This window comes from Macrotis lagotis, chromosome 2, assembly GCF_037893015.1.
Source record: "Macrotis lagotis isolate mMagLag1 chromosome 2, bilby.v1.9.chrom.fasta, whole genome shotgun sequence".
Taxonomy (NCBI): Eukaryota; Metazoa; Chordata; class Mammalia; order Peramelemorphia; family Peramelidae; genus Macrotis; species Macrotis lagotis.
Genome location: NC_133659.1, coordinates 95067926 through 95082622, shown reverse-complemented (window position 1 = coordinate 95082622; position 14697 = coordinate 95067926). Strand labels below are relative to the sequence as shown.

General features: G+C 34.2%; 1 pseudogene; it reads right to left on the bottom strand.

Moving 5' to 3' along the window:
- Positions 1-1589: 1589 nt before the first annotated feature.
- On the bottom strand, positions 1590-13177 carry LOC141511918 (phosphomannomutase 2-like; annotated as a pseudogene).
- Between the last annotated feature and the right edge of the window lie 1520 nt (positions 13178-14697).

The window sequence follows — 14697 nt, the reverse complement described above, 5'->3', positions numbered from 1 at the left end:
AGTCTAACTTGAGAGGAAGGAATTAGGCAGGGCTCTGTCTTCCCCCTCCCATAAATGTGATTGGTCACATTAGTATCAGTGTTCTCACTGGCACTGGAGAGGAAGTTGGTCAATAAGAAATCTAATGAGCAAAAAGTCCTGGCAGTAAAGACCTAGTGGCAGGTGCTGTGCTACTGCCATCTATGACTATCAGCAGCAAAGAGGGAGTGCTTGAGTCTTTTTTTTTAAGATTGAAAAAATTTAAAAAGACATTTTAACTGTCTTATTTGAAAGATCAATACATCTTTCTTAAGAAATTGTTACTATCTAAGAGAATAACAATATGGACAAAGGGATTTCTGATTTTGTCCCATTTTTCATTAAATAAGGAAGTCCTAAAGCAGTTAATTAAAAGTGAAACTACGATGTTCTCATTTCTTCTAAAGAAAATATTCAATTCTGTGTCAGGGTTTATTAATAGTAGATAGCATTTTTTACTAATAAATAATGGTAGAGAGAATGAGAAACTTCACACTGACAATTGGTTAGTTAAGTGGCTTTTTAAAACTTTACCTTTAAAGTAGCTGGGAGGGAGGTAGTTAACTTACAGTATTTCTTAGCCAGCTTAACCAAGAATGACATGATTCTTAAAGACTGGTTTCTAGAACCATTTTGTTTCAGGATATTTAAAAGACCAGCTTGGATTTTGTAAACTCCTATAAGGGAGGGCTCCTGGAAGAGGACTACTTTGGCCTCAGCAACCACTTGCTAGTTAGATGGTTTCCATTCTCTTCCATCAAAGGCAGGAGGTGACAGATGGGTAATTATTATACAGCAGCCAAACTGCTGCCCTATTCAAATAGAAGTTAATTCCAGTGTTTCCAGTAATGCTGGGCTGAAGGACAGGTTCTCTATGGGCTGTCTTCTGATCATTTATCTAGCTGTTCATATGAAAACAGCTTCACAAAAAAGGAATGGGGATTAAGAGGAGGACACAGTCATTCAACCTGAATAAAGCCCTGATCACAGGTATGTCAGTGGAGTTTTGGCAAAAAACAGGCCTTCATTAAACCCCAAAATCAGCAAGAGCAGCTTTCATTTAGTTAGTGGTGGGTTTAAGTTTTAAACCACACAATATTTCATGTAAGAAAAATTAGCAATCATCTGTCTTTTGCTGCTGCTTTGGAGGTCCAATTATGTTCACAACTTTAAAATTGGGGAAGGAGTAAAAAACCCTTCAGTCACAGGATCTCTGTTAGGGTAGAATGTATCTTGTAGCTAAATTGTCACTTTTCCTTTTGCATTTTAAGAACTTCTCCAGAGAGACAAGTGTACACCAAAATTGAGGATCCTAGTTTTGCCCTAGAAAATGGGAAAATATGTTTTGGATGTTCCTTTGAGTCAACTGTTGCCTTAGGACCCATGTATCAGAACTCTTCTGCTTCCTTGGTTTTTCCAGATACAAAGAAGAAAGATGGGATCTAACTTTAATTTAGGAGCAGAGATATGTTTCTCCTTATTTTCTGAAGGTACTGACCCATTGTTCATAGTAATTCAAGACATGCTTATAAGGCTCCACTAAATGTCTGAATTAAAGGTGGGCAGGGGAGGATTTCTTGAGTTTGAAATGGTGATATGTACCGGTCTTCTGAGTCTTGTTACCTTCTCTAGTTTTGAGATGACTTTTTTTTTCTTTCAGGCTTAAGAATCAGGGAATAAAAGACTACAAGAAAAGCTCCTCACAGTTTTTTTGTGTGTCATTGAATAGCCTACTGTTCGGGAATCTGTGTAGATTTCATAGTCATTTCCACCTGGCATGGTTTTGTCTCCAAAGAAATAAATTGTCTTATAGCCATCATTTTCAACAAGTCTCAAACAGTACCTCTTATCCCATCCATTAGGAAATACATCAATGCTTATTTGTCCTCCTATAGAAAATGTAAGGCCCTTTCCTTCAAATGTTTTCTGCAGATCAGTCACAAATTTCTGCCTTATATTTTCTTTTTTTATCAAGTTCATAAAATTCAAGTCGTTCTTCCTGGTTGCAGCTTCTTCCAATAGGGGAAACATTTAACATCCCATTTCGGAATTCAATGAAAGTGCCCCTTTTCTTTGGCAGCTTAATCTTGGCAATGTAACTCAGACAATAGTTGATTAAATCTTGGATTAGGTCTTCACCCAGATGACCCTGAATATTCTGCTTACACAGAAATTTGCCATCTTTGTATTCTACCAAACCATTTTCTGGAAAGACGTAATATTTTTCAAGCACATTGTCTCCCAGCTGCTCCTGTACCTTCTTAAAGTTTGAGCCGCCAACTATTCCAATTTTTATCTTCTGCCTCAATTTTTGCAGAAAGTCATCCATTTCTTTGGTGATTTTCTGTCTCGGGGCGGTGAGGGTCCCATCGACGTCGAAGAGGCGGAGAACAGGTCCCTGGCCGCCATGACGGCACCTCCACTCACAGATGCGACCAGACCACTTCTGCTTTTTTAAGATATTCTCCACATTGGCCTTTTGGATTGTTTTTTCCATTTGACCCAAATTAGTTTTTAAGAAGCTATTTTCGTCAGTATTTTTCTGTAATTCCTTCACCAATCTACTGACTTGGTTTTCATGATTTCCCCACATAGCTCTCATTTCTCTTTCCTATTTTTTCTTCTGCCTCCCTTATTTGATTTTCAAAATCTTTTTTGACTTCTTCCATAGCCTGAGATCAATTCATATTTTTCTTGGAGGCTTTGGACACAGAAGATTTGATTTTGTTACTGTCTTAGTGTGTATTTTGATCCTCCATTGGACCAAAGCAATTGTCTATGGTCGGAATTTTTTTTCTTCTGTTTGCTCAATTCCCCAGCCTATGAAATGATTTTAGCACTTTGTTGAGGTGTAGCTCTGCTTCCAGGGTGGAAGATGCACAATCCCAAACTTTTGATCATTTTTGAAGCTGCTTTCAGGGAAATCCCCCAGGGACCTCAATTACTTAAAAGTCTTAGGAGAGACTCTCACTGCCTTTCTGGCCTGTGCTCTGGTCTGTGGATGACCACAAACCTTCTTTTCTGCCTTGGGTCCGTGAGGAGGGTCCCAACTCTGCTGTAGGCAACAAGCTGTATTGTGCCTCTACTCCTTTTCCTGAGACTGGGACCCCTGATTAGGACTCAGATCTGAGTATGAATGAAGTCACTGAGTCCTGACTCAGGAATAGCAGAGATCTCTGCAATCTCCCCTGACTTCCATACTGTCTATGGGCTGAGCCCTAGAATTACCTGCTGCAGGGCTCCCAAAGTCTATTGATGGCCCTCCAGGGTCTTCACTGAGGGCCTGAATTGGACTGGGCTGCACTGTCACTCTGGTACAGCAGTTTTCCTGCTGAGTTTCCCAATTGTCCTTGGCAATCCCTGGACTGAGAGGTTTGGAAACCACCACCACTGCCATGCCCCATGGTCTGTTCCTGGAAGGATAGAGCCAGTTTTCTTCAGTACAAATGTCAATTGCTCATGGATAGGTTGACCTAGTATAATAAAAATGACAATTCTACTTAAATTAAATTACTTATTTGATGCCATACAATCATACTACCAAAAAAAATTATTTTATTGCACTAGAAAAAAATAGTAATAAAATTCATCTGGAAGAACAAAAGATCAAGAATATCAAGGGAATTAATGAAAAAATGCAAAGGAATGTCCTAGACTTACTAGTTGTAAAATATAAGACAGAAGCCATCAAAAAACTGTTTGGTTGGGTGGCTAGGTGGCACAGTGGATAGAGCACCGGCCTTGGCGTCAGAAGTACCTGGATTCAGATCTGACCTCAGACACTTAATAATTACCTAGCCGTGTGGCCTTGGGCAAGCCAATTAACCCCCATTGCCTTGAAAAATATAAAAAAAACAAAAACAAAAACTATTTGGTCTTGGCTAAGAAATAGAGGAACAGATCAGTGGAATAGATAAGAAACAATAGTAAATAACTATAATAATCTACTTTTAGAAAAACCCAAAGACTCCACTTTCTTGCTTAAGAACTCATTCTTTAACAAAAGCTGAAAAACAGTATGGCAGAAACTGACAAAGAGCAACATCTCACACCCTATACTAAGATAAAGTCAAAATGGATACAGGATTTAGACATGTGATCCCATTAGCCAGTTAGGAGAACAAAAACTAGTTTATCTATCAGATCTATAGAAAGGGGAGAAGTGATTAAATAAAAGATAGAGAACATTACAAAATGCAAAACAGATAATTTTGATTAAATTAAATTAAATGGTTTTTGCCCAAATAAAACCAATGTAAACAAGATGACAAGGAATGCAGTAAGTTAGAAAAAAATTTTACAGCTAGCATTTCTGATAAAGGATTCATTTGTAAAAATATATTGAGAAGTAAGTCAAATTTATAAAAATACAAGTTATTCCCCAATTGATAAATGATCAAAGGATATTAATAGTTTTCAGATGAAGAAATTAAAGCTATCTATAGACATATAAAAATGCTCTAAATCATTTTTGATTAAAGAAATGCACATCTAAACAACTCTGAGTTTCTATCTCATACCTATCACATTGGCCAATATGATTAAAAAGGAAAATGATAAAAGCTGGACAGGATGCAGGAAAATTGGGACACTGATGCATCATTGTGAACTGATCCAACCTTACTGGAGAGCAATTTGTAACTTTGTCCAAAGGGCAATCAAATTGTGCATATTCTTTGATGAAGCAGTGTCACCACTAGGTGTTTATCCCAAAGAGATTGTAAGAAAGGGAAAAATACCCACATGTACAAAAATATTAAGAGCAGCTCTTTTTGTAGTGGCAAAGAATTAGAAATTGAAGAAATGCCCATCAATTGGGGAATGGCTGAACAAATTGTGGTATATGAATGTGATAGAGTACTATTATTATCTAAGAAATCATGAGCAGGTGGATTTCAGAAAAATCCTGAAAAGACTTACATGAACTGATACTGAGTGAAATAAACAGAACCAGAAGAACATTGTACATTTTTACAGCAATACTGTGTGCTGATCAGTGATGATGGACTTGCTCTTCTTAGCAGACTTGAGATGGAAAATACCATCTATACACAGAAAAGAAACTATGGAGTCTGAATGCAGAACAAAGCATACTATTTTCAATTTTAAAAATTTGTTTTATATTTTGTCTTTTCCTCTCAGGATTTTTCCACTTTTTGTTCTGATTCTCCTTTCACAATATAATTAATTTGGAAATATGATCAACATGGTTATACATATGTAACCTATATTGTCAAGAGGACAGGGGAAGGGAATGAGGAAGGGAGAAAAATGTGGAACTCAAACTTTGCAAAAATGATTGTTTAAAACGATTTTCACATGGAGTTGGAAAAATAAACAAATGTATATTTTTTTAAAAGAGGAGAATTTGAAATATTTCATCTAGAGAACAGATTGAGGAGAGACAATATAATAATTGTAGATATCTGAAAACTTGTCATCAAAAAAGAATACTGAAAAATATTACAAAAAAATTAATTTTTAAGGAAAATTGCTCTAAAGTTCTAGAACAAGAAGGCAAAGCAGAAATAGGAAAAAAAGCAAATTTATCACTTCCTTTTCCAGAAGGAAAACTTGTGGGAATATCATAGCCAAGTTTAAAATCTCCCAGATTAAAGGAAAAAATATTAGAAGCAACAGAAAAAATAATTTGAATATTACAGAACTACGTTCAGGAATCCTATCAACTTCCACATTGTGGCACAGGTCTTGGGACACTATATTTTATAAAGCCAAAGAGCTGGGCTTAAGACCCAGAGTGACTTGCCCAGCAAAGTTAAGTATAATTTAAAATGGAAAAATTGGACATTTAACAAATTGATTCCAGATGTTGTGGCAAAAAGAGTAGAATTTAATGGAAAATTTGACATAAAAGATTCAGGAGAAATATAAGGTAAACTAAAGACCAATTATAGTGTACTCAATAAGGTCAATTCCTTATTGTGAAAAATATTATATGTGAAAATATTATCAAGTACTCATGACTGTCATCATTATTTGGGTAGCTTGAAAGTAAGGCATGAGTTGAGCTATGTATGATAGGGTGATTCTTTAAAAAAATGAAATGATTTAGGGAGAGATGAAAAGGAATAATTATTTTATGCAAATAAGGCATGAAAGAAAGACTTGATACAATAGAGGCAAATGAGAGTAGAGGGCTGGTTGTACTAATACCTTACTCTCATCAGAAATAGGTTAAAGAAGGAATATATATATATATATATATATATATATATATATATATATATATATATATATACCTTGAAGGGTATAAAAGTGTTCTAAACATAGAAAGAAGTAAGAGGGCAAGAGTTTGATAAAGTTAGGGAAATTTAGAAGGGTATATAGATTAAGAATTAGAAGGGGAAGGGATTAAGGGAGAAACCCTTAGAAATACAGATTAAAGTAGAGGGTGGGCAAAGAGGACAAAAGAGAGACTCATAGAAGAGTGAGTAGATTAAGGATTTAGGAGGGTAAGGAAGAAGGAGAAATAAGTTAGAGAAGTGAGGAGGGGATAAGTAGGGCAAGAAGGGTAGTGAGGAAAATAGAATGGAGGGAAATAATACAAGAAGTAATTATAACTTAGAATGTGAAAGGGATGAATTTATCCATAAAATGGAAATGGACAGCAGAAAGGATTAAAAATCTGAATCCAATAATATGTTGCTTTCAGAAATACAATAAAAATAAGAGATATACAGAAATAAAATAGAGGACTGGAGTAAAATTTATTATGCAAAAAAGCAGGGATGCTAATTAAGATCTCAAAGTAAAAGTTAAAAAAATTTGAAGAGAAAAAAAGGGAAAGTATATTATGTGTCACCAATATTATTCAGTATTGTTTTAGACCATTTGAAATAACTAAACAGTATAAAATACCTGACAGTATACCCATCAAAACAGACACAGGAACTATATGAACATAAACATAAAACACTCTTTATACAAATAAAGTCATTTAAATAATTAGAGAAATACTCACTGTTCATGAGGAGAAAAAGACATAATAAAAATGATAATTTTACTAACAAATCTATTTCTCCACTGCCCTCCCAATCAAATTCCAAATAAAACTTATTTTATCAAGTTAGAAAAAATAATAATAAAATTTATTTGAAAGAACAAAAGATCAAGAAAACTAAGAGATAAAATGTAAAGGAGATTCAGCAGTACCATACCACAACTATATTATAGGGCATCAAATATCAAAGCTGTATGTGTATAAATATGTGTATATTTATATATGCTTATACACACACACACAAATTTGTGTGTAATTATAATCTTTATGGCAGGAATGGGGGAGAGGGGAATAAAAAAAATAAAAAGTGCACAGAGGGAAACCAAAAAAACCTAGAAGGTAGTATAGAAAAGTTGGGCAACATTGTAAACAATGTGTAGGATTTATGACATCTGTTTGTGTGAAATGGAAATTTATTGTTTTATACTGAATCCTTTCATATTTTGCTGTGTATATAGAAATGTTCTTTTTTCTCATTTTGTATTAAAATAAATTTAAAAATTTTTAAAGAACAGTTGTATTCAAATGTCAGAACCCTGGATCTCAGTTTCCCCATCTTTAAGAGAAATGTTGGGCTGAATGATTTCTAAGATATCTTCTAGTTTAAAAATCTATGATTCTATAAATATATAGTTTGAAGAAGAACAATAATGAAGTAGAATATAAATCTTTAAATTGTCAATATAATTTTGTTTTAATTTAAACTACCATTCTCTAGCTGTAGTAGCTTTGCGGACATACAAAAAGAAAAGTTCATTTACCTCTTTTTTATTTAGTTAATTTAGTGGAAGATAATACCTTGTCTTTAAATTGAGAGGTAATCTATTTTTTTTAAAAAATTCAAACCAACATGTTAAAAGACTGTTAAAGAGGGGAAAAAAGTCAAAATAGCACAATGGGATATAAAGGAATTCATTCCTTTTGGCCACAGATGACTAGTGTATTCTTCTTGCAGTGATAATAGCCAAGAAAGATACATGCAGTATCCATAAGCCACATTAGACAGTATGAAACTATCCTCATCTTATAAATCATATGGTCTTAATTAAATTGCAAAGATGTTATGGAATAAAGCCCAGATTCCTATTAGGAAATTTATATTTACTTAAAGGTCCAAAAAGTATGTTTGGCACTCTGGATTGCAGTTTTATAAACAATTAACTCTTCATAGAATATAAAGCATACAAATTTTAAAAAAAATCTGTGAAGCTCTTCATATACTAATAAACTGCACCCTCCAGTGGAAATTAGATCTAGTCATTAAACATTTGTGTGGTTTTCCCCTCTATAGTTAATAATATATTCAACATTTTTTACTTTTTAATAGAAAAACAAACATGACATTTAAAGTATTATATTCCAAATAACTACTGATAGCTTCAAGCTGCATTATAAGAATTTAGTTGACAGATTATGGGTGTGAAAAAGAACTTTGGAGGTTATGAGAGGAGCTGCATACATATAGAGCCAGAATCTTATTTTGCTCAGAGGATATTTCAACTTCATTTATATTTGAACAGAAACAACTTTATAAATACATATAGGAACTACTTTAGAAAAACGACTACTTTGTTTTACCTATTTAGCACTTTGAGAAAATGAGTTTTTTGGCAAGACACTTGGGGTTAAGTGACTTACCCAGGGTCACACAACTAGTAAGTGTCAGAGGCTAAATTTGAACTCAGGTCCTCCTGTTTTCAGGGCTGGTTCATCATCCTCTATCCTACTTAGCTGCTTGAAAAGATTATTGACATTTATATTTATACTGTCTTGCAAACATAGGCAGATCTGTAGTGGTTTGCAGATCTTCAAAAACGTGTGTGAAAAGGGGAAGACAGGAATTAAAACTTTCGCACTCCCCAATCCACAAACTGGAGAATAAAATGTATATGTGTAAACACATGACATGTATGTGTGTATATACATATGCTAGCATGTGTACACATGCAGGTTTATTATATAATTTATTAAATTTTTATTTATACTGTTTTGTAATTGTCTCTCCATTATAATATAATCTCATTGCAAGTAGGGATCTTTTCATTTTTTTGTTCTTATACTATTATATTTATGAACCTGTTACATAGAAGATACTTCATAAATATTTGTTGATTAATTAAACATGAAAGAGCAAGAAATAGCTAAGTCATATATATATATACATGCACACATATACATTAACATATACACATGCATAAATTCATAAACATACACACACACACTTCCAATAGGCAACTATTAGAAAATATTTTTAACTCCTATTGCTGTTGGTGATTAGGCTAGAAATTGACTTGGAATCTTTGCTCAAAAAGCTTCCGTATTTCAGAATGCTGAATGCCAATTTGATGGGTGTGAGAATTCCAAGGAGTCAAAATCTGTGATATGCTATTAAAAAACAACAACTGTGCACTGGCACTTCCTTCCACCCATGATGCCTATAGAGTGATTTATAATAGCTTCAATTAAGCTTGCTAACAAACAACTGTTAGGTTGTCGATCTTTTATTCTCTTTACATGTTCGTCCTAATGAGGGGAAGCATTCCTCTCTGGGAAATTTTTACATGGACAATGGACAACAGTGTAAAGTCCAATGTTTCCAAGTCTTCTGTACCTCTAAACTCTAATAAGAAAAATTTATCACACTTACTGTAAGGAAGCCAACTAATTTTTTTTCATTTAAAACTACTCTCTAAAGAAATAGGATTGGTGTCTTATTTAGGTCAAAGCAGTTTCATTTGTGAAAAATGAATGTTATATACCGAAAAGGAGTGAGCAGGATCCCTAATGCAAAAAGAAAGATAGAACTTCTGTAGCTCCTTATATAAGCAGCTTAAGAGGTAGAGAATAAGGAAATTATAATTTACAGAGTTATACAGAGTTTATCAGGAAAGGAAGAGAATTTGTAGACAAGAAAAGCCACAGCTGCCTCTCAGTGGGAATTTGCATGTATAGGGAAGAGATCGTTTCCAATTGCCAATAGAAAGTGAATGTTAATCACCAATTATAAATAGAAACTTTTTTTCTTGGTGTTTTTCTTCATTTTTTGCAATTACATGCAAAGATGGCTTTCAACATTTATTTTTTGTAAGATTTTGAATTCCACATTTTTCATCCTCCCTCCCTTCCCCCACCTTGACATCAAATAATCTGTTAAGGGTTATACATGTACAGATATAAATAAACACTTTAAAGCAGAAGGATAATATTTTTTAACTCGAAGAATTGAGGAAGAATGACAAAAAGAAGAGGTGGGGTGAGGAAAAAGGGAAAGGGAAGCAATCAAATACTTGCCAGCGAATTTCTTTTGTCTTTCACACCAACCAAGAAGAGAATTATAGAAAAGAGAGAAGAAAAACACTACAGACACAGTCAGGGGAAAAGGAGATAATGGAAGGAAAAATTTAACATGAGGATTTGTTATTCAGTGAATCAGAAGAGCAGTTCAAAAAGAGCATGTGTTGGGGAAGTAGAGGGTGCTACTCTGAAGATTCACTTGAGAAGAACATAAGAGAAATGATTAAGATCATAAGAAATAAGGAGTTTGTGAGATGAAAGATAAGTCAATGCTGTATTTATTTTTTTTAGATATTTTTAGAAGAACAATATGGTCATTCCAGTTACCTTTATCAAGTGATTTACTATTTTTAGGAATGAAACAGTGGATTTGGAAGACTTTAGAGATTAGTAATCTTAGTAAAATGAAGAATTTATTTAGGATATGGGCTGTGTGGTGTGTAAAAATACATATATACACAGGCATACATTATAATCACATATATATATACATTCATAATTCATTGTCACATAATCTCTGACTGTTGTCTCCCACTGCCTGAAAGACCAAGTGTTACTTTTCATCCTTTTCTCAGGATTTTTTGATGCTCTAAGAGGTGTGGGTACCTAGGCTAAGCAAATGGCTAAAGGGTTCCCCCAGATCCATTTAGCTACTAACAAAAAGACTAGCATATATATTCATCCTCTAGATTCAGCAGGAAAGATAACCCAGGAAAAAGAGAGCAACTGTCTCAGTTATCCAGGTTCAAAGTTGTAACTTACTATTCAGAGAATTAAAGGAGGCTACTCCTACCCTCATGGTAGTAGAAATGGGGAGCAGGATCCCAGCATGTTAGAAGGGCAAGCTTCCTTATGTATAAAAACACATATACATGTTCATATGTATATGAACACCATTCATAAAAAAGGGAAAAAAAGGAATTTCTAAAAGTAACAATGGAGCAAAGGATAATTTCTTTCAGGCAAGGAAGAGACAGTAAAGGGGAAGGAAGAAAGGAGGTTACAGAAAATCATTTTTATAGGGGATATTATGTCCTTGCCACATCTGAAACATTACCCATTAAAATTAATATGGTTTCTTTGATTTACTTTCATAGTACAGCTTTTGTTGTCCCAAATAGCAGATAAAGTTCAGGTAAATTTCTTAAAAACAAACAAAAATGGTTTAGGTTATGTGGAATATTCATACAAAAATCTCCTAACACTCTTTTTTCCCCCAAGATTCATTTCAGCTACCACATTCTCCATTAAGCCTTTTCTCCCTCTTTTCCACCTCTCCTCCTTCCCCACACTGCCAGCTGGAGGTCATCTTCTATACTCTAGATTTTTTGTAATACTTTGGGCACCTCCTTTGTAATTTATTATGCTGTCCTTTTTTTTTTAACATGTTTTTGGCCTCCTGCTGTATGTGTTCTTAGTTCCCCATCCCATTAAATTGTCTTCTTCCTCTGGGTAGGGATTATCTAGTTTTATATCTATATACCCAACAGAGTGTCTTATGTGAAGTAAAAACAGCAAATTTATGAATGAATTGAAATAGGACAGCTGTAAAAATCAATTGTGAATATGTCATAATCACAAAGGGAAGCAGGTACAACTGAACTAGCTTTAAGGTTAAACTCTTTAACCTAGAATTCAAAGTCCTCCATAATCTGACTCCAGCCTACCTTTCCAAATTTATCCTAAACTACTTCCCTTCATGTAACCTGCCCTCTAGCCATACAGGGCTACTTTTGCTTCCCTTCCTTTGAGATACTGCTTGTTTATTTTCTTAGAACTGTTATGGTTTTAAGGGGGCTTAGAAGATGGGAAAAATTCAAAAGAAAACAGAAAAAGTAGATAGGAAAGAACAATAGCTGTAGCTAGGAACCAGAAACAATAAAGTAACAACTATAATTATAACTAACATACAATATTTTAAGGTTTAGAAATTCTCTTACGTGTATTAACTAATTTGATCTTCATGATCCTGTAAAATAAATGATATGTTCAAACTCAGAACTTTTCAGATGTTGTGTCACTGATGAGAAACCGAAGAGACTTTTGCTTTTTTAAAAAATCAGAACTGGCCTCTTCTGCAGTCCATAGGGAACTACTTTTTTTCTATGTTCTACTTTTTTTTTAAGTTTTTTTTTTTTAGGTTTTTTTGCAAGGCAGTGGGGTTAAGTGGCTTGCCCAAGGCCACACAGCTAGGTAATTATTAAGTGTCTGAGGCTGGATTTGAATTCAGGTACTCCTGACTCCAGGGCCGGTGCTCTATCCACTGTACCACATAGTTGCCCATATATTCTACTTTTTAAAAGTAGAACATAGAAGGAAAGGGAAAAAGAAGGACAGTAAGCTGAGTAAAGAAGGTTCTTAATGGCATATGGTTTGAGACAAGTTAAAGCATCAGGAAGAAAAGAAGATGGAAATGGAGTTTTTACAAAACCAAAAGGATGAGTTATATCCATACAAAGATGGTATAAAGCAAAGTTATGTAATCCCAAAGCCCAATGTTATGGTCTCCTCTTTGGGAGGGATAAATGTCCTACTCTTTGTGAATAGGTGGGAGGAGTTGGTAAGAGATGGAGATCTCCAACCTTCAATCTTTTAGAACTCTTTAAGCTTCAAGTCTTTCCAGTGTTTTCCTTCAGTAACATAAAGTTCTTCTCTAACTGTAAGCCCAAAATCTCTTTAACAACTTTATGTTCGAAGAAGATCAAAGATGAGTTGAAGCTTAAAGAGTCCCAAAGAGGACTGACTGGAGAAGACTATTGCTCTCTGAATTCTCACCAGCTCCTCCTGGTCGCTCACATAGGGCAGGGCATTTACTTCCCTCAATGAGGAGACAGACAGTCCCATACCAATGGACTTTGCAACAAGGGTTACACTTTAAAATTAGGAACACATGAGATCAGTCAAAATACATTTATTAAGTGATGATACTCTGCAAGGTATTGATGCTACAAAGGTAAAATCAAAAATAGTCCCTGGCCTCAAGATTTTATATTCTAATAGGGAATACAACATGCACATATATAAGTATATAAAACAAATAGAAAAAAGGCAAGGACAGGACCTGGGGAGAGGGGTGTCAAGGTAAAGTTGTATTGTAGGGAAACAACTTTAGCAGTTCAGATTTGAAGGTGAAGGAGATCTGAGGTAGATGGATTCCTTAGAAGGCTATTACAGTAATCCAGAAGAAAGGTCATGGGGGCTTAAACTAAGATGGTGGCTGTTTGAGTATAGAGACGAAAGAGATCTAAAGGAGGTAGAAATGCCAAAGGTTTGGCAACTGATTGAATATATGAAGAGAATGAAATTGAAGAGTTGAAGTTGATAGAGAGGTTATGACTGTGGGTGATATGAAGGTGGGCTTTGGAAGGAAGATGATTTCTATTTTGGATATGTTGACTTGGACTTACTTATGAAAAACCCAGTTGGAAATGTCTAATAGACAATATATAATACTGAACAAAATTTATAAGACTGAACAAAAACTATGACTGGCTTTATAGTTTCAGGAGCTGTCTGTATGGGAATAATAATAATAATAATAATAATAATAATAATAATAATAATAAATATTCCCCAAACTGCTATCATCAGTGTTATTATTTTGAGCTCCCTTTATCTTCCTTTCCAAATTATGAATGCAGTTCTCTTTGTTCTATCTCCCTCATCCCATTCCTCCCCTCCCTTCTTCATAACATTTTAGCAATTTGTTGATACCTCTTTTCTTTTATACTCTAGATTTTGTGCAGTTGGTTTATTTTAGATCTTTCTCCATGTCCCTATACATAGACTAGATTATAAATTTATCAGGGTCTGGAAGTATTTAGTACACATTTTGTATTCTCAGTGGTATTTAGAATGTCTGCCATGTAGCAGAAACCCAGGAAATATTTAAATTTAATTTTTCTATATAATGTTGTCTTGAACCTAGGTAAAAAATAGGATCTAGAGAAACATGAACTGAAATGTTACATTGTCTAATACACACCTTTTCTGAAGATGTATCATATAACTCTTATATGTAAGAAAATGTTATCATACATCATAGAAAGATTATCAATGGTACAGTACAATGGTACTCATTGTGAGAATAAGTATTTTGTTACTAACATTTTCTATCAATTAAAATACAGGTATCTCTCACTTTTTGAAATATATGTCACTTTTATTTTTACCAAAAAGGAATTTTCTTCCCTTTACTGAGTTTTACTATCAAATCAGATATATAATCTAATTTTTTGGTGGTGGTGGTGGTGATTTCTTGTTAATTATACTAGAAACTTTACTGAAGAAGAGCCTAGATGATGACTGGGAGAGATACCCTTTTTATTTTCTCTTTGTAACACTATGCAGAACTTTTGAATTCT